Below are 25,428 nucleotides of genomic sequence, written 5' to 3' on the forward strand. Positions count from 1 at the left end.
GTCAGATCTCAAGTATCTCCCTATTTCTCACCTCGATACATTCTCTACCTCACACATTGTGGCCACCACACTTCTAATTTAAGATAACTCAATGGAATTCCCTTCTAGCTGGTCTGCACTGCTTGTTTATCAGCTAGAAGGGCCCTGAAGAGTGATTTGAAGACTGTCCTCCTGGTCCTGTAACATTCCCAGCTCCATGGGGCTCCAGGAGAGTGTGAGACCAGGGATGGAAGTCACTCCTGGAAGCATAAAGTGCTAACCACCAGGCTACTGGGGCCTGCTCTTAGTTATGTATGAAGATTTCATGCAGTGTAGTTAGCATTTAATATGTTAAATATTAGTATTTAATCTCTGTTCCTGCCACCAAGGCTTGCAGCATGGTCCAGTGGATTGGTCAATGGACTGGAACTCAGAAGATCTAGCTTGTATTCACAGCTCTGCCAGTGCCTAGCTATGTGACCTTAGGCAAACCGCTTCCATTGCCCCCTTCCTCCCCCACACCTCCCAGACTCCATTTCCCCATCTGTAAAGTAAGGCTAATGATCCTGACCCAGCTTTGTAAAGTGCCTTGACAGTTGGAGATGGGACGTGCTAAGCCGTAGGCGTGAATAAATATCTCCGACATTATAAATGGAAAAGACTTATTTGGTCACACCTAGTCAATCCTCAGCCATGCAAAGTGTTTTCTTCTGGTCTACTCTAGTTTTAAATGCCCTCAAAAGATGGGGCATCCACAACTTTCTAGCTATGTCTTTATTCAGGAAGTTGTAACAGGTTTGAAAACAGGCTGGAAGCTCGTCTTGCTCCTTGGCCTACACTTTCCTTTCAGAAATTGCAGCCATTCCTCCACAGAGCTGAGACCAGAAGTCTCGTTTCACTGGTTATATGACAGTGCTTCCCATTTGAAACTGGGTTTCCCTGAAGAGACAGAGGTCCTGCTCTGGCATTAAGCCGCCTCTTTCAACTCAAACATGTGCTTCCATTCCCATTATGTGTCCAGAATGGCATGAAACTGGCCACCCTTTTTACAGGTGTCATAAATATAAAGGGAAGAGCTGTACCACATCCCAGTTTAGGGTTTTCACCATTTGAACGTATATATGGCCGCAAGGTTAAGAGGCCATTACAGTTGGTGAAGCAGCAATGGGAGGGGTTTACACCTTCTCCAGGAACTAACATTCTGGACTTTGTAGCCAACCTACAAAACACCCTCCAAACCTCTTTAGCCCTTGCTAAAGAAAACCTAAAGGATGTTCAAAAAGAGCAAAAAGCCTGGTATGATAAACATGCCAGAGAGCATTCCTTCAAAGTAGGGGACCAGGTCAAGGTCTTAAAGGCGCTCCAGGCCCATAAAATGGAAGCGTCATGGGAAGGGCCATTCACGGTCCAAGAGAGCCTGGGAGCTGTTAATTATCTCATAGCATTCCCCGCCTCCAACCGAAAGCCTAAGGTGTACCATATTAATTCTCTAAAGCCCTTTTATTCCAGAGAATTAAAGGTTTGTCAGTTTACAGCCCAGGGAGGAGATGACGCTGAGTGGCCTGAAGGTGTCTACTAAGAAGGGAAAAGTGATGGTGGCGTGGAAGAGGTGAACCTCTCCATGACCCTTGGGCATATGCAGCAACAGCAGATCAAGGAGCTGTGCACTAACTATGCGCCGACGTTCTCAGCCACCCCAGGACTGACTGAACGGGCATACCACTCCATTGACACAGGTATTGCTCACCCAGTTAAAGTCCAGCCTTACCAGATATCTCCTCAAGCTAAAACTGCTATAGAACGGGAAATCCAGGATATGCTACAGATGGGTGTAATCCCCCCCTCTGGCAGTGCATGGGCATCTCCACTGGTTCTAGTTCCCAAAACAGATGGGGAGTTACGTTTTTGCATGGACTACTGTAAGCTAAATGCTGTAACTCACCTAGACAACTATCCAATGCCACGCACAGATGAACTATTGGAGAAACTGGGACGGGCCGAGTTCATCTCTACCTTGGACTTAACCAAGGGGTACTGGCAGGTACCGCTAGATGAATCCGCCAAGGAAAGGTCAGCCTTCATCACACATGTTGGGCTGTATGAATTTAATGTGCTCCCTTTCGGGCTGCGGAATGAACCCGCCACCTTCCAAAGACTTGTAGATGGTCTCCTAGCAGGACTGGGAGAATATGCAGTCACCTACTTTGACGATGTGGCCATATTTTCGGATTCCTGGGCAGAACACCTGGAACATCTACCAAAAGTCTTTGAGCGCATAAGAGAGGCAGGACTAACTGTTAAGGCTAAGAAATATCAAATAGGCCTAAACAGAGTGACTTACGTTGGACACCAGGTGGGTCAAGGAACTATCAACCCCCTACATGCCAAAGTGGATGCTATCCAAAAGTGGCCTGTCCCAAAGTCAAAGAAACAGGTCCAATCCTTCTTAGGCTTGGCTGGATATTACAGGTGATTTGTACTGCAATACAGCCAAATCGCCACCCCACTGACAGACCTAACTAAAAAGAAACAGCCAAATGCCGTTCAGTGGACTAAAGAGTGTCAGAAGGCCTTTAACCAGCTTAAAGTGACACTCATGTCTGACCCTGTGCTAAGGGCCCCAGACTTTGACAAACCGTTCCTAGTAACCACAGATGTGTCCGAGCGTGGTGTGGGAGCAGTTTTAATGCAGGAAGGACCAGATCAAGAATTCCATCCTGTTGTGTTTCTCAGCAAGAAGCTGTCTGAGAGGGAAAGCAACTGATCAGTCAGTGAAAAAGAATGTTATGCCATTGTCTACGCTCTGGAAAAGCTATGCCCATACATTTGGGAACGGCGTTTTCACCTGCAAACCGACCATGCTGCACTACAGTGGCTTCATACCACCATGGGAAATAACAAAAAACTTATTTGGTGGAGTTTAGCTCTCCAAGATTTTGATTTCGACATACAACACATCTCAGGAGCTTCTAACAAAGTGGCTGATGCACTCTCCCGTGAAAGTTTCCCAGAATCAACTGGTTAAAATCATCCTTGAGATGTGGAAACTATTGTTACTCTTTATACACTTGGTAGTATATTTAGAGGTGCATGTGTCTTATTAACTCTGTTTTCTCCTAGAGCCCCAGGAAGAAATCACAGCCAGTGTTTCACCCTGTCTGTGATTTGTGGGGTGTGTCATAAATATAAAGGGAAGGGTAACCACCTTTCTGTATACAGAACTATAAAATCCCTCCTGGCCAGAGGCAAAACCCTTTCACCTATAAAGGGTTAAGAAGCTAAGATAACCTTGCTGGCACCTGACCAAAATGACCAATGAGGAGACAAGTTACTTTCAAAGCTGAGGGTGGTGGTGGTGGGAACAATGGGTCTGTCTCTCTGTGTGATGCTTTTGCCGGGAAAAGAACAGGGATGGAGTATTAGAACTTGTTAGTAAGTAATCTAGCTAGAAATGCGTTAGATTTCCTTTTGTTTAAATGGCTGGTAAATAAGCTGTGCTGAATGGAATGCATATTCCTGTTTTTGTGTCTTTTTGTAACTTAAGGTTTTGCCTAGAGGGATTCTCTATGTTTTGAATCTGATTACCCTAAAAGGTATTTACCATCCTGATTTTTCGCAGATGATTCTTTTACTTTTTCTTTAATTAAAATTCTTCTTTTAAGATCCTGATTGTTTTTTCATTGTTCTTAAGATCCAAGGGTTTGGGTCTGTGTTCACCTATGCAAATTGGTGAGGATTTTTATCAAGCCTTCCCGAGGAAAGGGGGTGTAGGGCTTGGGGAGATATTTTGGGTGGAAGACATCTCCAAGTGGGCTCTTTCCCTGTTCTTTGTTTAACACGCTTGGTGGTGGCAGCATAGGATTCAAGGACAAGGCAAAGTTTGTACCTTGAGGAAGTTTTTAACCTAAGCTGGTAAGAATAAGCTTAGGGGGTCTTTCATGCAGGTCCCCACATCTGTACCCCAGAGTTCAGAGTGGGGAAGGAACCTTGACAACAGGGAAGTTAGCATATTGGCTGTAAAAGGAGTTTATCTAAATCAGCTCCTCAGCTTTAACAAGGCCGGCAGCTGAGGGGAACAGATGAGGCATCTATTGTTTCCAATTAGGGGGAGCTGGGAGCGGTTTTTATCTTGTAATGAAAAGGGCACTACGAAGGGAAATAATAAATATTAGAGAACGGGAAGGGAAGAGGAGGAAAGTTATTGGAAAATGCAGACTCTGCCATCAATCCAGTCCAAGCACTGGTTATGCCTGTTGGTGAATCCAAGTCTGCTGAAGCAATCACCCCTGTCAGAAACTGAGAGAGAAGCACCATTTGGCTCAGTAGCTCTGTCAAAGGGTCTCTGAACGTGCCCCAAAGGCACCTCTTGGGAATGAAACACAGGAATGCTACAGGGACGAACTACCTTGGCCTTGATGGGATTTCAGTTCCAAATGCAGGAAGAAAGAAGACCGGCTAATCCTCTGCTTTCCTGGGGCCCCATGGAGAGAAGGGAGAGCTGAATGCTAGCTGCACGTTGGGAGCCTGTATTTCTTGTACACTCTCTGTCTTCTTAGATTGTGAGCGCTCAAGGACGGTGTGTTGTACAGCACCCAGCACAAATGGGACCCTGATCCTGAATGCAGCCCCTGGGCACTAATACATATAAATAATTCACAGGCAGAGTCAATCACAGGTTCAGTTTAATTGTTCTAGGGGTTGGCTGTGCTGAATAAACTCCTTGGGAATGGGTGCACCAGTCTGAATAAAATAAATTCCTCCCCCAATCCCTTTGCATTTCCAGCATCCCCACTTCTCCCATCTCCCTGCAGGGATGGTTTTGTCACTGGAAGTCAAGGGGACTGATTCCAGTTCTTTGGGGTTCTTTTATAGCCATTACGATTCCCTGTGTTCAGTGAAAGGGAGAGCAGTGATAATTAGTGATGGGACCAAAGGGAAACCCTGGATCTAGACACCCTCAGACTTTGGATTTGGATCCAGACATCACAGTTCTAATCCATTCTCCCCTTCCCACAATGTCCAAGACTTGTGCCCACTAGACAGGAAATGCCTCATTTCACTCTCTGTGCAATATTTTGCCCGAGATCCAAATATCCTATTTTCCTGCAGTGTCAATAAGGGCATGGCCAGTCCTTCTGGTGTGGAGGTAACACACACTGTGTGATCTTTCTGGAAAATAAGTGGACAGGCATGGGACAGATTAGCCCTCTCTCACCGATCCTTTGGACAAAGCCACATCTTTGTACAATCACTCATGACATCTGTGCCACCAGCAGCCACTAGATTGAACATTTAAGGGCCCAGCACAAACCCTGGTATATACAAGTTTTGTAAATACCAGACTGTGCAAGAGGAGGAGAAGAAAGAGACTGTTTTTCTCAATGTGTCTTCTGGGTTTCCCCTGCTGACCTCTAGGAGCCTGAGTGATAGCAGAGTTAAGATGGGATTTGAAGCTTCAGTTTCTCACTCGTCTCCATTCCAGTATCTGAAATCTGCTTTTATCATCCAGACGGTTGCCACAGTAACTTGTAAAATGCCAAAGAACTTCCTCCTCATGTGTCAGACCTTATTTTCCCCATCACTGCCCCTCCCTTCGCCACTCACTTCCCCTGCCTCCAACCTGCATCTTTGGTTTTTCTTCAGTCTGTGGTGGTTCTTGCCCTCAACATCCTGTCAATGAAGGTCTCACCATTTTGGAGCTGGTGAGCAGGACCAATTTGTCATTACAGAGAAGCTTTATCAGGGCAAGGGTGCTGGGGGCACCAAGACCTTCCCCCCCTTCCCCAAACCTCAGGGTATTAGGTGTTCTGAGCTGTAGGCTGGACTTTCACCCCAGGTAACCTGTTTCTGAGATTAACAAAGCCCTCTGTGGAAGACAACCCATAATGTGGATATCTCTTCCCTCCCCCTTCCGCCTCCAAATCTGCAAAGTGGGACATGCCCACTCCACTGGCTCCAACCTGCAGGGACAACACTGTACTTTTCTCTCTTATCTTAAAAATAGGAGACTAGGTTGCAGGGACCATTTTCAGAATTTGTAGACTTCCCCATAGTTTTTAGTGATGGAAAAGATACTACAAGGCTCTGTGAGCTACTGAAAGAATAGGCACACATGCTCTCGGCCCAATTTCACATGGGTTCTGTAGGTGTGAATTCACGTATGGGCCTATTTATTCCCTGGGGAGAGGGGGGGAATGGTGCGCAGCTGAAATATTTTGAAATATTTAAACATTTCCAATGAGGAATCAGAGCAAGATAGGTCCCCATTGCCTTTCCCTCCCCTCCCATTCTCAGCACCTTTCAAGACTCCAGCCAAACGCCTCTACCAGGATCAAAGCCTGCCTGAACCTTTTCCATATGCCCTGCTGCTATCAGATGGGCCCCCTCAGCCAGGTGGCTTTGCCTTCAAATACCGTCCGCAGACCTCCCACTTCTGAAAGAAATACAATAAAGCTGGGCCAGAAAGCAATTAGAAAGCACTCCACTGCACTCACACCTTCTCACGGAGTGCAGGCTGTGCTGGAAATGAGGGCACAAACAAACGCCCAGTCAGGTCCAGACCAGGATGAATAGGGCTCAGATAAAGTCAGAGCAAAATAATTTAACACTGGCAAAAGGTGCCAGATTGATAGCCCTGTCTATCCACATGCCCAGCAAATTGCATAGAATCATAGACACATAGGTCTGGAAGGGACCTCAAGAGATCATCTTAAGTTCATCTCCCTCCACTGAGGCAGAACCATGTCAGTGACAGCTTCCCAATGTGCCTTGGCATTCTAGGCCCACCTTGTCTAGTGGATGGAGAGCAGAGTTCAGCTGTGATGGCCCCATTACTTTTTGGGCACTCTGATGAGACTGTTGGTAACAGTGTCAGTTGTGGCTGAGGTTTTGTGGTGTGGACCGTTGTCCACTAGGAAATAGACTGAGACTCACCAATTCATTTCACACCTGTCATTGAACCGACATTATTCTGCACTGCTGAAATGTATCTCCCTGCAATGTCCCCACACTGAGTCTTCACCAGGGAACAAGTAGGGTAATCTGGGACACATAAATATAGTGGTTGGGCACCTCACATTTCATGAGTCTAGAAATGTGTTACAGGTGGCAAGTAAACAACCTGCCTTATCTTTGTTTTCAGCTGCTAAAGTTTTGGTAAATAATATATGGCTGTACATCAGGCCTTCATGAGATAAACCATCTCGTTGGGAATTCAGAGGAACACAACAAAAAAGATTAAATGGCTGAAGGGATTGAGTTATGAGAAAAGATTAAAAGAGCTAAATCTGTCTAGCTGGGCTAAATGGCAACAATAGGGAGATACGATAACTATCTACAAGTATATGAAGGGTGTATATAACAACGTGAGATAAATTGTTTAGCATAGTCCAAGGGAGTTTAACTAAGCTTAATGGATCTGAGTTGCTCAAAGGAAGAAAACTGTGAAGTCCGCTAGGCTATGAGAGGTCAGGCTCCCAAGAGAGGTGACAAAAATCCCGCTGCTTTTTGAAGTAAATGGCCCAGGCCCTGGCCAGTAGACTGTAGGGAAGAATTCTGCACTGCCTGAGGAGGCTGGAGTAGATGGGACCCAAGAAATCTAGGTGATTTGTAACTCCATCCCCTCCCCCCACACACCCCGCCCGCTCCCAGTTTTCCAGAAAGGCCTTCTGGTCTCATCCAAGAATTAGAAACTTGGCAACAAAGAAGATTTGTTCTTGCCCCAGGAGACGACATTCTCAGAAAGGGAAGCCTCCTGCCTCTCCAATAGACCTAGGGAAGCTACTATATTTCCGCAGCAGAACTTCATGTGTATTGTTAGCATGGCTGACTGCAGGATGGATGCTGCTCCCGCCTCTGATAGAACCAGGCATATTGTTCCCTTGTGAGAGAAAAGAAGATGAGGTGAAAACTGAGAACCTCCTCATCTGCGGTACCCCTGTGTCTAGAATAATCCTGTAAAGGTTTCTTTCAAGGGGGCTGGGTGTGTGTAAAACTTCCATGGAAATCCTCACCTGTGAAACCTTCATTAAGAGCTTGATTCTGCAAATCTTACCACGCATTGAGGAGCACTTACTCACTCAAGTAGCTGCACTAAAATCCATGGGACTATTCATGTAAATGCTACAGGGGAGTAAGGTTTTCAGAATTAAGGTAGCAAATAAACATGGACAGGGGAAGGGAGAATGTTAATTCTCTGATTTATGAGTCCCAGTTTAATTAGCAGCTACATGCCAAATACATTAAGGAGCTAATAGCAGCATTACACTTACCTGGAGGAGCTACGGCAAAGGCAGGATGCCAAAAATGCCATTGGACTGGAAGGAAATAGCAAGGGATTGTGGGTAAAAGTATGCATATTGCCACAAGACTGAGCAGCAGCACTGAGTGAGTGGTCTCATGTCTCTACCACTCAGGAGTCAGTGTAGGCTTTTGCTGGGATTCTTAATGCATCCTCCACGAGGGAAGATGCATTTATGAAATGATTCCCTCTCAGTGTATACTCAGGCTAATTCCCACACACGTCAGTGAGACCCTTGCTTTAGTAACCAGAGTAGAAAGCTTGGGATTCAGCCCTCAAAGAAACTTACTGCAGGGAAGAGCATGATTTTCTGGCTGCCTATGGAAATGTCTGGTTCCCACAAGGCCAGAGGGCTGCTCAGGTTTTTTAAAATATTTAATCTGCACATTATTACAATTGCAGTTTAATTTGATTCCTGCTGTAATGCATCCTACCTGGGAATCTCCTCTGCAGTGCTCCTGGCACCAGAGGTTACTCCCTCAGCCTGGCCCCACATGCTATTAGCCCAGTTGGCCCCAGCAAGTTGGTAGGTGAAGATCACTAGTTAATTGTCAAGGGATTCCTGTTGCGTCATGTGTACCTTCTCTTGGGCTTCTTATCCCACAGTAAAGAGGCAGTAGGAACTGGACCGAACCCTCCTGTAGGGAGCTGCAGAGCACTAATCACTATCAAGTTCCATCCTAATCACTCACTGATTAAGGCCCAAATGCTTCTCCACTTGAAATCAGTGGAAACCCCCATTGGTTCAATGGTGCAAGATTGGGCCCTAGAAGAACTAAGAGCATAATTCACAACTAATAATTCATTCAGAATTTTTCTACTCCCAGAGTATTCATGAGCAGGTCACAATTTCCAAAAAATATACTAGTTATTTGGAGTAACTCAAATAGCATTCCCTTATTTAATTCTGTGGGCTGATCATGAATTTGTGTGGTTTAGCTGGGACCGGTCAGATGAATCACATGGTATTGCTTCTGTTCACAGATTGGATGAGCTTGCAGACACTTTTGGTGCAAATGCTTATGTGTGTGTGTTTATTAAAATTTGGCATTCACAAATACTGGTCTACAAGGCTTTGAAATGTGTTTTTCGCTTAAACCTTTGCAGAAAGTGAACGCAAAAGGGGATCAAATGCAGCCAATGGAAATTCATTTAAAAATGAAAAGAGAGATTCATGCCGAGCTGTACTGGTGAAAAGTGAACCTCCCTCCCTCTACAGAGAAGTCAGAGTTGGTTTTAGTCACTGTCCACAGCATTTTCCTCTATGAAGCAATCTCTCATGATTTCCTAAACAAGCAAGGATTTCCTGTGTTGCCTTCCCATATTCGGTTCCTCTGCTCCATCCCTGATGCACCAGGCTCCTGGCCACTAGAGTTATTGCACATCTGACATTGGGCCAGTACAACTCAGTTCTTTAAATGGTAATTTCCCCCAAGAGGCTCCCAGCTCTGTTATTTCTCTTCTCACCAGCCCAGTCTCCAGCTTACATTTGCAAATGACAAATTGTGCTTTTGCCTCTAATTCTAGCTTCCCTGGCATCCTCGAGTGAAACAACCCACTCTGCTAAAAGCAGCAGGTTCCTTGAAACCAGCGGAAGGGAGGCTTTTCCTCTCCTTCCTCACCCCTCCCCCACCTTAATTGCAGCCCAACATGGGCTTTTGAGGTGTATTAAACATACAAATTATTCTGCAAAGCTTCATAAAGTGCTAGTTACCGAGGCCTCTAATGGGAAACGACAGTGCAACCACAGAGGCTGTTAACGTCAAAGCATTGTCTGAAATTGCTCTGGGAACATTATCATTTTGCAGGCGTGCAGCAGGACCAGGCATCGATGGATTCACCTCCTGGCAGGTCACTCTGACATGCACACACAAGCAGCGCTGGTGCTTTCGGGCTCCATGCATAGGAGAGGCAGCACTTTAGGGAGGAGGGAGAGCGGGGGTCCTTCTGTAAATGGCTAACCCTGCCCACATCTGGGATATTGTATTTGATTCTGGGCACCAGGTTCCTGGAAAGATATTGACAGATTGGAGGGAGTTCAGAGAACAGCCACGAGCACAATCAAGCAGCTGGAGGGCATGATTTATATAGTGAGGTTAAAAGAGCTACATAATAGTAACAATAATAAGCACTTACAGCACATAGTGTTTTCCATCTTTGCATTAAAACTAAGCTAACATCTACTAACCCAAGTGTATGAACATCCTAACTATGTCTGGCATGGCCAGCTGATAACAGGAGGGGATATGGTAATCACTTGCAAGTATTTGAAGAATGCAAATGCCAAGGAGGGAGGAGAATTGTTTAGGTTAGTCCAAGGGGTTATAACTAGTAATATAAAGGCATAAAAATGGAAAAAAGAAAATGTTGGTGAGATCTATTAAGCAGAGGAATAGTCTCCCCAACAAGGGAACAGTGGCCAGCCCCATCACATGGGACATTTGAAAGCTGAACCGCAGAAGAGAGTTGGGACCAGTCCTGCACTGAGCCCCAGCAGGCTGAAGGAGATGGCACGCAATACTATCTCAGATGCCCAGGGGACCAGTCTCCGCTATGCTGATAGGGGTTTGTGTTGAGCTGGTCGTTGTCTGGGAAATTGATGTTGTAAAGAGGTGGGGGTAGTGTAATGTGCTCTGGTTCTGTAGGCCCTGGCTTGTGTCAACGGCAACATAGAGGCAAAAGGGGAGAAATAACCCGTTAGGATCTGGGCACTAATATTTATACCTGCTGCTGCAGCACTAGTAACTACTAGTAGGATGCTGACAGTGGCATTGTGCTATTGGTCTATATCAGGGATCTGGCTTTGGCACACGGCCCATCAGGGAAAGCCGCTGGCGGGCCGGGATGGTTTGTTTACCAGCAGTGTCCACAGGTTCAGCTGATCGCAGCTCCCACAGTCCGCGGTTTGCTGTCCCCGGCCAATGGGGGCTGTGGGAAGTGGCACTGGCCAAGGGATGTGCTGGCCACCGCTTCCCTTAGTCCCCATTGGCTTGGAACAGCGAACCGCAGCCAGTGGGAGCTGCAATCAGCTGAACCTGTGGACGCTGCAAGTAAACAAATCGTCCCGGCCCACCAGCGGCTTTCCCTGATGGGCCGTGTGCCAAAGGTTGCCGGTCCCTGGTCTATATGTAAGGGGACTGTTGTCCACTTACTAAAACTCAATGGGGGTGTTTTGGTTGGCTAGTTCCCAGTACCAAAAGAAAGGGGAAGGGTCAATGGGAAATCAGGACCCTGAGACTGACAGTCCCCAGGAACTATGGGGAGAGGCCAGCCTGATTGATAGGGCTAGTGGGCTAATCGGGGAGTCAGGAGGCCCGGGGGGGGTGGTGGTGTCCCGTCTTCCGTGTGCACTGGAATTGCCTGAGTCAGACAGAGTGGGGCTGAGCTAAGGAGAAAGCAGGGGTCCAAGCTGAGCTGGGGAGCAGAGCTGTGCCAGCCAGAGGGGCCAGAAAAGCAGCCCAGGAAGCAGGTCAGTGCTGGGAACAGAGTCAAAGAAGCAGCCCAGAGAGCAGACCTGTGCTGGGAGGAGGGCTGCAGCATCCACAGCCAGAGGGGCCAGAGAAGCAGCCCAGGGAGCTGAGGCAGAGTGGTGGAGCTGGAGCTGGAGCAGTCCAGAGCCAGGTGTGGTGAGCAGCTGGGGAGAGTGAAGGGGACCCAGGGCAAAGGGCCCAGCGCAGGGAGACGCCCCCAGCCAAGAGGCCCTGCAGGCCAGACTTGGAGCGGGATCGTAACCCCAACAGGGCGGAGGCGATGCTGGGAAGAAGGGTCCTGCTACCTAGAGCCTGAGGATGTGTGGCCACCGCCAGAGTAAGTGTCTGACCCACAACATCCCTGCAGCACAGCCAGGGCCTGAGGAGAGGCCTGAGACTTGTGAGGAACAGACTGAACTTCCCTTACATTCCAGAGAGGCTGGTTGTGATGTCCTCGTGCTACAGAGCAGGGTGACGTGTTTTCCTTTCACCTTTCCCAGTTTTTCCTTATTTTTTTAAATTGATTGCTATTTAATAAATTGTATTTGCTTTGAACTGTATGTAATGATCAGTGGGTCAGGGAAGCATCTAGTGCAGAGAGAGCACCCCGGAGTGGGGACACCCTAGCCCTTGCCCTAAGTGACCATGACAAGCTTGGGGGTTGAGCCTCCCAGGAATCCTGGGCCCAGCCTTGTTGGGTTTCCAGAAAAGTGGAAGGGGACCCCTTGAGGTCAGGCAGGCCTTTGGGTAAAGGAAATGGGAGTGAGGACTCAGATCATTTCACTAGCCCATTTCACCGGGGTAGTGTATAAGCCAGGAAAGTTCCCCACAATAGCGGGACCATTTCCCCACTTACATGAGCAAGCCAGCAAACATGTTATAACATGAGTTTTGTGTCGGTCAGTCAGGCCTTCGGGATGTATCTCCCCTTTCCACTGAGGCCCGCACAAAAGAAATGTGCTCTGGCTGCAGGTAGTCAGCACAGCCCGCGTCTTCTTCTCTTCAAAATGATTTTAGTGCTTGCTACAGAAAGCTGAGAGCTGGCAGGCCGCAAGAAGAGCTGGAGCTAGAAATGAATGAAAGGTCTTTAATTGGAAGAATCCCAGGTCTCCAAGGCTTCTTCGACTAAATTAATTACAACGAATGTATAACCTCAAAAATCATTATGAAAACATATACAGATTTAAAACACGGAACTGTCCTTAATCTGGGTCCTGGCACCCTGCTCTGCACCCACTGACCCCAGCCTAAATGCCCACCCTGCTTTGCTCCCATGCTGCTCTGCCAATCTCGCTCTGCCCCCAGCATGCTTGCCCTCCGGCCCATGACACAGCTTGTTTCTGTGTCATCCTAACCAACTCTAGGTTATGTGTTAATACAATAGGGCCTTCTGAGAGAGTGTCAACCAAAGTTTCCAGGTACATCCAGGCAGAAACCACCTGCTGTGTTACTGAATGCAGCGGGAATGGCCAGGCAGAGCATACTCAGCAGCACTGGAAGCAAGTTCTGCAGGGGGGGCCTGGTCCATTCAGAAACAAGTAACTGTTCTTCCAAGACCCCACCTTGAGACAGTCATCTTGAGATCTAAATTCACAGCTCAAACCCGTCTCTATAATGGGTCTAATCTGAACACTCAATCCATTCTGAATCACCCCGGGGTTAAAATAAGCACAACGGGTGTGTGGGGGTGGGGGTGAAAGCTCCCCCTTCTTGCCTCAATCTACTTTAACGTTTGGTTCAATAACTCCGGATTAGTGATGCAGGGGACCACCGGCACAGAAAGGGTTAATGAATCATGCTGGAAAACTCTTCCACTAAACATTTCAAATTGGAAGGCAGGTGAAATGGATCCTTTGTCTTCTGAGCCAAGTGACACTAGGGGAAGGGTAGGCCGGGGTATGTGTGAGAGAGACTGGTGTATGGCAAGGCAGTCAGAACTAATGTGGCAGCAAAGTGTGGAAAGGAGAGAGCAAGCCAACCTCCCTCCCCCAAAGCTGAAAATGTGGCTTATAGATCCCAAATCCAGGTGGAGACCACCTAGCTGGGTCACCCTCCCCATTCTCCAAGCCCCAGTTCTATGCCACATTGTAGCCAATTCCTTTCCTTCATCCTCCTCACTTCAAAACAAACATCAAACAGCACTCTGTTACCAACTGCTGCCTCGGTAGAGGGTCCAGAAGTCACTTGTGAATTTAACCCTCCAGTCTCTTGGGAAAGCCAATCTAAAGGCTAATGTACCAAAGGCATAAGGAGGTGGGGCTGGGGAAACTTCCTTCTTTGGGTCTCAGAAGCAAGTGGGGTGCTGTCATGGTGACAATGGAAATGGACACGGAGGATTCCTAGTAATAATAATCCTACAAAGCAAAGGAAAAGAAAAAGCTCCATTTTACAAGCTCACATGTTTTGGACTGCACAAAAGACAGCAGGGGAAGATGCAGACACAGTCAGATGGGCAGGGGCATGACTCAGCCTGCAGGAGGAGTTAGGGCCTTGAAGTCCGGAGGCCTGGTTTGATCATTGCTTGTCAAACACACAAGACAAGGAAAATCTCTGGAAATGGATATCATGTTAAAAAATGTGTTGTAATAAGTGTTTTATGCTTTAGAGGAGGAGAGAGAACAGTGAAATCCCCCGTAAGAGCTAATTATCACAAATTCCTTTTCAACAAAGTGGGAGGCATGGGGGAAGAAATCCTCTCTTAGTGAAAAAATCCATGCAACACTGTCCAGTGAGGTAACCACAGTTCATGTCCTCATCACATTGTAACTGGAAGTCAAGAGAGGTTTTCCTCATGGTTTGATAAGACTGGTGTAAGCAGCTCTGAGGAGGCAGGTGTTTGTGTGTGAACTGGTCTGAGGAGGCGGTGCTTGGGTGCAAAATCTGGAAGGTGGGTGGGATCTTTATGGAGCAAGCAACTCAGAGGAGGGGAGATTTTGTCCCAATCCCGGTGCTGATGGAAAATACCACATTGACTGGCCCTGGAGAATCAAGTCCTCTATATCCACGGGGCAGGGAGATGACTGGCTGGGGCAGGGCGAGTTTGCCTCACACACTGCTCAATGCACCATGACCCACTGGACCAACACCAAGAATGTGTGAGAAGTTTCCCTGCCCTTTCAATACCTGGTCTCTCTTTTTGCCAGCAAGGGGCCCATTGGTGCTCAACGTGGAGCTGGTGGAAGACAGACAGCCATTTTAACCATATTAAATGAATACAGTTGAGTTCATATTCGTATAGGCTGCAGGAAGAGGTGCTGGTGCCTGATGAGAGGGTGCTTGTCTGAACCAATGCACCAGCATGGTGCTGGGGGTGCTGTGCAGCCAGGAAGAGTGCTGGAGGTCATTTGGAGTTGATCTTCCCTCTAAGTCAGTGTGCACCCAACACCCCAGCATGGTATTGCAGGGAGAAGCATTGGAGATTCTCTTCCTTCTTGTCTCTTGCGCCACCAATACCCAAGCATGGTGTTAGGAAGTGCAGGGTGTAGCTCTGGTGATTTAATTAGAGGAAATCTACTGATTCCAGTGCTGCAGCATGGTGCTGAGGCTGCTGTGTTGTCAAATGGTGTTAATGACTCATTCCCTAGGGGTTATTGCCCCTCAGTGCCTCTGAGTCCATACTGAACCATGGAGCTAGGTGGCATCCTACTGTCAGAGAAGCTACTATTGGAAAAGGCATAAACCAAGTCCCTGGCTACTTGCATTTCTTAGTGAACTTATGGCTCTTTCCCCAAGAGTAAAGGTGTTAGCCCTGCTACCTTGGCCAAATTCCAACTTATTTAAAATTTATAAATTACAGAGTGAATTCAGAGCAGATCTGACTCCCTAGCTCATACTCTGCACTTTTCTGTGATTTGAAATGGAGCCAGTTTGGTGGATTTCTTGCACATGGGAGTAATGTATTGAATTACATGTATGTCCAGTGCATAGGAGAGATACATTTCTTTTCCACATGTGCATGCAGCTGTGTGACCCCAGGAAACCCAACGGTGGGGTCTTTCTTAGGAGACGAATAGAGGTTCTTCCCCTCCCTCCCTCCCCCCTATCATTTTCTTCAGACAAAGAGGGGGGAAATTATCCACCTAACACATCCATATTCCCACAAATCCAACCAGCATAAACACAGGAATAGTTGTTCAACGCAATCCCACAGAGCATAAATGCAGGTTACTGGGGCTGAGTGTCAGAGGAGCCGCTGCTATGCTCAGGGCCTTTCAGTCACAGCAGTTCCTGGGCTCGACCTGCACATGATGAAATGAGTTTGCTTTACTGGCTGTCCCAAGTGGCCCCTAAATCCTGGGCCAGCAGCTCTGCAGTGGATCACTGGAATGCTATGTGGTCCCCACAACTGAGAAACTGAGCATTTGATCTCAGTCAGTGGGGGAGGGGGAGGTAGAAGGTAGCTATTAAGAACTGCTGGGAAACAGAGCCTCAAAAGTGGCTGGCCCGTCAGGTATTTCTTTGCTCCATCTTGATTAAATTTGAGTGTTTGAACAGCTTCCTCTCCCCCTTTGGTTACTGTGGACTGACTCATGGGCTCTTTCTCCGTCTCTGCAGATGGCAGAAACTCCAGGCAGGCCCTGGAAATATGGGAATGAGAACAGCTTGGTAGGGGAGGAGTGGATGGACATCTGCCGCATGCGTCTGCCGCCACCATCTCACATCGGGGGCTGCATCCCCCTGAGCCACAGGGGAAGAACAAAAGTGCAGGAGACTCTCCGTAACCATGGAGGTGGCATTTCCCATTCTTTACCTGCAGGAGAGGAGTTGGTGCCGAGGGCATTTGTGTTAATTTTGGATCTCTGAGGATGTCATCTAATCCTGCAGGCACATTCCCAGCTGTGGCAGACACATTTATCAAGAGCTTTGCGCTGGAGCGGCTGTGGGGAGTAGAATCCACTACAATGGAAAATGAAGAAGAAACCCATATTGTATAAATCAACTTTGGAGCAATTGTGGCACATTTCAGTTGCTGGCATTCAAAGGGACCTGTCCTTTTAATCCCCAGCACTGTCACTCAACATCCCACAGGCTGTCCAGAAAGGAAGGAGGCTTTATTGATATGATCTGGGGCTTGAGAGAAAATAAAAGTAGAAGGAGGAATTTTTTTTTTTTTAGAAAAATGCTTGTACAATAGAAACCTATTTAATGCAGATCCTTGCTTCACAAATACATTATTCCCTTAGCAGCAAGTCTGTTTCCAAAATCTGTTTCTTTAGTGGGCCTCTAGCCTCTTTGCAAGCTTATTTCCTTAGCGCTGAGCCAAGGCAAAGCAAACATCGCTTGCACTGGAACCTCCCAGGAAATCAAACATTATAGGACTCTACTATTGGCTCCATGGCACTATAAGGTTAAGGAGCATGGATGTTATCAGGTGCTATTTATAGCTCAGAACTCTGCTTGAAGCTCCTGGGCACTGTTAAGATGTGGCCAGAGCATCATTTCCTTGCTCATCGCTGTACTAGATAGCTCTAAGTAGCCTGTTCTTAGTCTCAGTATCAGACAATGCTCTGGGACAATGAATGGAGATGACTTAGGAGACTGAAATGTGTGGTGTAGCAAGTGAACTGGAAATAGCTTTGAAACCACAGGGACAGTCAGAGGCTAAAGGGATTAGCTGCTAGATTCATAGATTCCAAGTCCAGAAGGGATCATTGTGATTATCTAGTTTGACCTCCTGTATAACATAGCCCAGAGAGCTTCCCCCAAATAATTCCCAGAGCAGATCTTTTAGAAAAGGATCCAGTCTTGATTTAAAAATTGATAGTGATGGAGAATCCACCTCGACCCTTGGTAAACTGTTCCAATGGTTAATTACTCTCTCAGTTAAATTTTTACGTCTAATTTCCTGTCTGAACTTGTCTAACTTCAGCTTTGTGTTATTGGATCAAGTTATACCGTTCTCTGCTATAATGAAGAGCCCATGATTAAATATTTGTTATCCATGTAGGTACTTATTGACTGTAATCGAGACACTCTTAACCTGCTCTTTGTTAAGATAAATAGATTGAGCTCCTTGAGTCTATCACTATAAGGCATGTTTTCTAATTCTTTAATCATTCTCGTGGCTCTTCTCTGAACCCTCTCCAATTTACCAATATCCTTCTTGAATTGTGGATACCAGAATTGGCCACTGTATTCCAACATTGGTTGCACCAGTGCCAAATACAGAGGTAAAATAACCTCTCTACTCCTACTCAAGAGTCCCCTGTTTGTGCATCCAAGGATTGCATTAGCCCATTTGGCCACAGCATCTTATTGGAAGCTCATCTTCAGCTGATTATCCGCTGTGATCCCAAAATCTTTTTCAGAATCGCTGATTCCCATCCTGTAAATATGGCCTACATTCTTTGTTCCCAGGTAAACACATTTATATTTATTAAAATATATCCAGTTTACCAAGCAATCCAGATGGCTCTGACTTAGTGACCTGTCCTCTTCATTATTTGCCACTTGATTATTTACTATCTGAAAACTTTATCAGTGATGAATTTATGCTCTTCTGGGTCATTAGTAAAAATTTTAAATAGTGTAGACCCAAGAACCTGTCCATGTGGGACCCCACTAGAAACACACCCATTCAAGGACAATTCCTGTTTACAATTACATTTTGAGACATATCAGTTAACCAGATTTTAATACATTTCAGGTGTGCCATGTTAATGTTATATCTTTCTATTTTTTTAATCAAAAGTACCAAGTCAAATGCATTATAGAAGTCTAAGTATATTACATCCACACTATTACCTTTATCAACCACACTTATAATCTCATCCAAAAAATGTCAAGTTAGTTTGACAGGATCTATTTTCCATAAACCCACATTGATTTGCATTAATTATATTACCCTGCTTTAATTCTCTATTAATAGAGTCCCTTATCAACTGCTCCATTATCTTGCTCAGGATCAATGTCAGACTGACATGCCTGCAGTTACCTGGGTCATCCTGTTTACTCCTTTAAAATATTGTCACAAAATTAGCTTTCCTCCAGTCTTCTCGAACTTCCTCAGTGTTCCAAAGCTTATTAAAAATCAACATTAATGGTCCAGCAAGTTCCTCAGCCAGCTCTTTTAAAGCTCTTGGATTCAAGTTATCCAGACCTGCTGATTTAAAGATGTCTAATTTTAGTAGCTGCTGTGTTTTGCTAATCTGCATAGGGAGCAGAGTCTCAAACCATGTTTTCACTATCACTTGTACAGTGGTTGTGGGACTTGTCTATATGCAAGAGTTGAACTACTTTAACTTTCCAGTACTGGTAACTTAACAAACTGTACTAGTTTTAAAACCAGTTTAGTTAAACTGGAGCAAAGCCCTATGTGGACGCACTTAGATGAGTTTAAATCTGGTTATGCCAGTTTAACATTCACCTCTACATTGGCAGGTGCAAGCTCCACCGGTAGCAGCCAGACTTAAAATGGTTTAGAATCAAACCATTAGTTAAACCTGTGCAATTTTGTGTGTAGGCATTATTTTTGAATAAGGCACAGCCTGGCTTTGACACTTCTATGTCCTGCCAAGGTTAGCACCTTTTTCCAGGGCAGCGGAAATGTAGGGTCAATGCCTTCCTTTCTGCTTCATTGACTTTGCTACTATCACCAAATCCCAGTGGTCCATCTCTGACTCTAAAAGCAGCAGGTCAGGTTGAAATGATGCCCCGTATCACATCAGCCAAGCAATGGTTGCAGGACAGCAGTGTCCAGGTGCCAGAGAAGGTGTAATCAATTAGAGCAGAACTCCATCCAGCAGGTGGTCTCACAATTTGTGTGTGTGTATGTAACTTGCACACGATCACAGTAGCAATCAGGACCCTTGTTTCAGAGTAGCAGCCATGTTAGTCTGTATTCGCAAAAAGAAAAGGAGTACTTGTGGCACCTTAGAGACTAACCAATTTATTTGAGCATAAGCTTTCGTGAGCTACAGCTCACTTCATCGGATGCATAAAGTGGAAGTACAGTGACCCTTGTGCGGGTTTGTAGGCAGTGGACCTATTAGCTGGAAACATGAGAGAGCTTCCTCACTTGCTCACCACAGCTACCACAGGCTTGTCTCAGTTGAGAGTCTCCTCCCCCTTGCCAATCTGGTAGAAGCCATGCTGGGTGGATCTTGGTTGGAAGCCACTTTGAGCTGATAGCTCAGGAGGGCCATATTGGTTTCAGTCTGTTCTTCAAAATACAAAACAGCATGTTCAATCTGCGAACGCCTTGCCTGATGAGCGATGTTAATTGTGTGTGAAGGATCTGCCAACAGCGCACAGTATTCAGCATCGTAGGGACTTTATTATTATTACTGTTCTTCTGGCAGTGGGAGAACAGCTATCCTGCTTGGTGATGGCCTGGGGAAGCTAGCAATGAACAGGAAACCAGGCTTTGCTGCCCTTCAGCTCCTGTGTCTGGAGGGACAAGCAGGTAACAAGGGAGTCCCTGAGATGTTCTGTCCTCAGCCTGGGAGAAGCAGGTGGTGAACCTCTCTAGTCACCTGATGCCATGAGCTCTCTGACTTTAGGGATTTTTAGGGACACTGGCCAGGTATAATAACCTCTCTGGGGAACGGCAAATAGGTTTGGATAAAATACGAAACAACCTGAGTCGCCCAAAATTTGATCTGAAACGAGTCCCTGGGAGAGAAGTAGGTGTGGCATAGTCCTCTCTACACAGCCTAGACAGCTAGAAGTGCTTGAGCTTTAATCCTGCTGCTACTGCCAGTTCTCTTTGTGACCTCAGATATGACCCTTCCTTTCTCTGTGTCCTCATTTCCCCCTTTGAAAACTGAAGATAATGTTACTTATGTACTTTGCACTGGGGTAGCAAGGGATAACTGACTGCAGACTTTCCAGGTGGTTGGAACTATGTGCCATTGCCTTCTACAGTATAAAGAATGGGAGGAGGAAACACAGGGGTCTTTGGCCATGGATCTGTGCACTCTTTATGCCTGGCAAATGCAGACTAAATATGGAGAGAGACCTGGATGCAGCACTTGGTCTGAATCTCACCTCTGTGGGGAGTACGATGCTCTTTATCTGGAGAAATCCCCCAGGGCACATGTTGGGGGAGAGAGCACAGCAGGAGTTGTTCTCAGCATACACCAGGGCTGAGAGTGCAGCCCCATGCCATCATACGGGTCACATCCAGGTTTTAGGGCCACCCTAGACATTCCAATTCCAGATGTTCCTGGCCTGGTTTTGATTTCCTCACCTCTTTTAAACTGCTAGAGGCTATGACTCCTGGAGATGTGATAGCCTCCTTGGGACCATTGCACTGCCAGATAATCTGAAATGGTACCTCTAGAAAAAGGCAGTCAGAGCAGGCTTTGCTGGCACCCCCTGCTGATAGATTAACCGAAAGGTGTGCGGGGTGCAAAACAGGCTGGTGCACAGTTGCAGCTGGGACCTGAAAGATGATTCAGTATCATGGGGGGTATTTGGGGAACAATTTGGGGGAATGTTGAGTGCTTCCTCCAAATGGTGGGGTTGGAGCAGAGCTAATGCTGGCAGGGAGGTAAAAGAGAAAGAAAAGAAAAAATAGAAAAGAAGCAGCACTCTCCTTGGTGGGAGGTGAAGAACTGAGGCAGCCTCAGCCAGCACGTACAGAGCAAAAAGAAAAGATTATTTCAGGGCAGAGTAGCACAACAAGCCTGAAAGAATCCAGGGGTGAAATCCTGGCCCCACTGAAGACAATGGCAAATCTCCCCGTGACCCCAGTGGGGCAAAGATTCCACCCCATTTTAGGTTCTTTGGTGTGCATGAGTAGCTCAGAGACATCTCTTTGTAAAGGTGGCCCTGCCATCTCGCAAGGATTGATTGTGAGGACACAGTAACTCTGTATTTTTAACCCCTTCTTTAATTTTTAGAAGAACAACCAGATACACTTTGATATATTTTCAGAGAGAGAGAGAGAAAAGAAAAGGACCCAGCAGATGGCTCCTAAACTTCCCTCCTGTTGCAGAGAATAAATGAAGTGCTCTCCATTTCCCACTCATCTACCATCCTCCACTAAGCCTGTCATGGACTCATCTGTGTATAAATTAGCTTTTCACAGTGATGCTGTGTAAAATTATTTCTGTCATCCTTTTATATGACCAGTTTATCTCGTCAGCTTGTCAGTCTTAATTCTGGAACCTTTCTCTCCTCTTCTGTGCGGATGGAGGCCACCTAAGTTGTCCTCGCAAAAAGAAAAGGAGTACTTGTGGCACCTTTGAGACTAACAAATTTATTTGAGCATAAGCTTTCGTGAGCTACAGCTAAGTACTCCTATTTTTTTTGCAAATACAGACTAACATGGCTGCTACTCTGAAACCTAAGCTGTCCTGTCTCCCTAAAGCAAACAACAAGCCTTTCCATAACAGTGTTCACCTTGCATCCTTTCCAGCTTCCAGGATATTAGAATGCATGTTTGCCAAAGACAGCAGCCATTTACAGCTCTTTGAAGTTTGACACTGTAGCTGAGCGAATAGTTCGTGACAAATCATTTATCTGACCAATTTCACTGTTTTTTTTTCTATGCAGAGATTGTCATGTTCAGAAATTGTATCCAATTCAATGAAATTTATCGAAGTGGCGTCTGCTGTGTGGCCCCCTCTTTCAAATTTGACCTGTGCTGTGATTGGTTACATGAGCCTCCAGGTATTTTTTCTGTCCCCATATTTGATGACAGTAACTCTTTTATTCAGGCTTCTGTTATGAATGTTCATGGAAAGAGCATTTCGAATCTACTCTCTGGGAGCCTTTGTGCTAATAGAATTGGTTTGTATGTGTGCTTGTGGAAAGAGAACCCGTAAGGGATGCACATGATGCTGGGGCATATTCATTAAAGAGTCCAAACAAGTAGTCACCAACATCCTTTTATCACATTCCCTCAGCTCTGCTTGTCACACGGTCTTGTCTAGGGAGATAATGTCCAGGAGGGGTAACTAGGAGCAGTATACAGAGGATTAGCAGACAGCTGTGAATTGCACACATTACAGGTCATGATGCCTCCTCCTAAGTCCCCAGAGCATCAAGATGGAGTTGCAGCCTCATAATTTACAATCTAAATATTATGTAATCGGGGAGCTGAGTCCACCATATGCTGCTGCAAAGCTGTGTCCCCCATCCTGCTCTTAAATCTCCTCTCCCACTCCACTTTCACCCTTACAAACACCCTGACATTTGTCCCATCTGCACATCCAACCCCCACCCTCCCTTCCTTCCTTCCTTTGTCCTCTCCCACCCAGTGATCCCTTTCCCATCACTGGCTTCTCAGCCACCTCCCTCAATTACTGCTACGTTTCTATAGTACAGTCCTATTGATAAAAAGCCATGTGGTAGTTTAGTGAGTTATGAGAAAGACCTAGTAAGTCCCATCAGGCCCATCTCCCAGGGGTCAATGGAGGAATGCTCCTTACTGTAAATTTGCTAGCATTTTGTCCACTTTAGTGTTAAATGTCTAGGTGATGGAATATCCACCACATCCCTTAGGAGATGATTCCACAGCCTGATACATCTCACTGTCTCTCTCTTTCTCTTGTTCATCTCCCTCTGTCTCCTCTATTTATATTGTGCTTTGATTTTAACAGTTGGTTGTTACTACTGGTTCCCCGGATTGTTCTCTTTCTGTCTAAGAAATATTGTGGGTTGTAATTCTGTCTGCTATACCTTGTGAATATTTCTGGACTCTGGGGTTTCCAGGCTCCAGATGTGTTGACCAGGCATGGAAAAACTCAGCATTAATGAAAACCTTTTGAACATAAAAAGTCGTATTGCGCACTAGTGACATCATGTCCGTGAAATATGACCTGATGATGTCACATCTGTGAAATGAGTAATGATGATTGTCTTTCTTTTCTTTTCTTTTCTTTTTTGGCAACTGACCTTTTTTTGGCCAGACCTGTTAAATACACACACATGTATCATAAATATGTACATTAAACCCAGAAGTCAGGAATGCTGCCTTGTGGCCATCAGGGTCAAGAAATCTGACAAGATAGAACTGCCAATGGGGTTAATGTTTCCTAACAGAAACTCCATCTCTGACACGTATGTCAGTGGGGAGACAAAACTGGCTAATACGTTCCTACCTAGCAATGTGCATCGCACATTTCTGCAAAAGGAAAGGAGCTGGGTTCCCACATTGTACCTATCCTCCAGTCTCTTCCCTTCCTCCTAGAAAGTATTTGCACTGAAACAAATATTCTGTTGCTCACCTTTAAATGCTTCATAAACTCAGAAAGGGATGATTTCCCCACCCATGTATGGAGCATTGAGCAACAGACCAACTGAATTAAGGTTTTACTTTCCCTTCCACTGAAGCATTAGTTACTGACTACTCCTAGAGTAGGATCATGACTCTTATGGACCAGTTGCCAACCAACACAAACAAATTGTGTAGCTTTCGGACCATATTAATTTCAATGAGTGAAGGCATTTATTGCTCTTCTGCAGAACACACATGCTGAAATGACAGGTTTCAGAGTAGCAGCTGTGTTAGTCTGTAACCGCAAAAAGAAAAGGAGGACTTGTAAATTTGTTAGTCTCTAAGGTGCCACAAGTCCTCCTTTTCTTTTTACATTCTGAAATGAATACCTCAATAATGGAGATGTATCATCTGCTATATGGGAAAACGCGGATTTGTAAAGAAAACATAGAATTTATCTGACCAAATCAGACTATTACTTCATCATTGCTCATAACTTGCCTCCAATGGTAGCCAACTCCTAGGAACGCAACGTTTCTCACCTCATGATGTACTCGGCCAGTTGTACAATGCTGTAGGTGGGAGAAAATATTCCTTCCTGACCCCTCTGACAAACCCATTGCACTCTAATTATCTTTCCAAGATTAATTGCAGACGTTACTTTATATGCTAACATTTCTAACACAGTGTATTTCAAAATATTATAAGCAACAGTCTGATAAAATACCAAATTGCCCAGCTTTCTTATCTATAAACTACTGTACCTGGCAGAGTACTAGTGCCGTATATGTTACATGTGTCATACCTTGGATTGCAAATATCATGAGCATTGGCCAATATGGTAATATTCTAAGTGCACTTTCCTCTTTGGCACATATATTTTACATGTGTGTGCGATTCCTTTTATGAAACATGTTGCCATGCTCTGGGAAAGGTCTATTTTTTCCATATGTCGATGCTTTTTAGTCTAAGCTTACAGCATGCTTTTTTAATTTGTCCTCTCCCTCGTCCCTTTTAGCTTTATTGTTCATGGATCATCTTGTCCTGTTCAGGTTGTGCAGACTGTCAGGGCTATCTTGGGTGACCAGCGCTCAGACACACCACTGGCAACTGATATCCTGAACAGAATTGGTTGGGAATTTTTTGACAAACGGGTGTTTCCACTGGAAAATGCAGATTTATTCAGACTGAAGCTTTTCAGTGTGAACATTTTTGAAAAAAACTTTGAAGACTGTCAAAACAGTTTGTTTGGGCATTTTCAAAATGAAGAATTCTGGTTTTCTGGTTCAAAATGACTTTTCATTTAGACACTTAGGCTAATTTTAGAAAAAAGTAATTGGTTGAAATCAAAATGAAACATTTTGAAATTATTGAAACAAAATGTTTTGATTTACCTGGACCTGCATCTTCCTCCGGCATCACGACCCCGACCCTAATTTTCAGCTCACAAAAATGTTTGATATTTTTTCTGACTCGGGAAGGGAAATTTTTTAAAATCGCGAACATTTTAGCGG

Source organism: Lepidochelys kempii, chromosome 9 (assembly GCF_965140285.1).
Source record: "Lepidochelys kempii isolate rLepKem1 chromosome 9, rLepKem1.hap1, whole genome shotgun sequence".
NCBI lineage: Eukaryota > Metazoa > Chordata > Testudines > Cheloniidae > Lepidochelys > Lepidochelys kempii.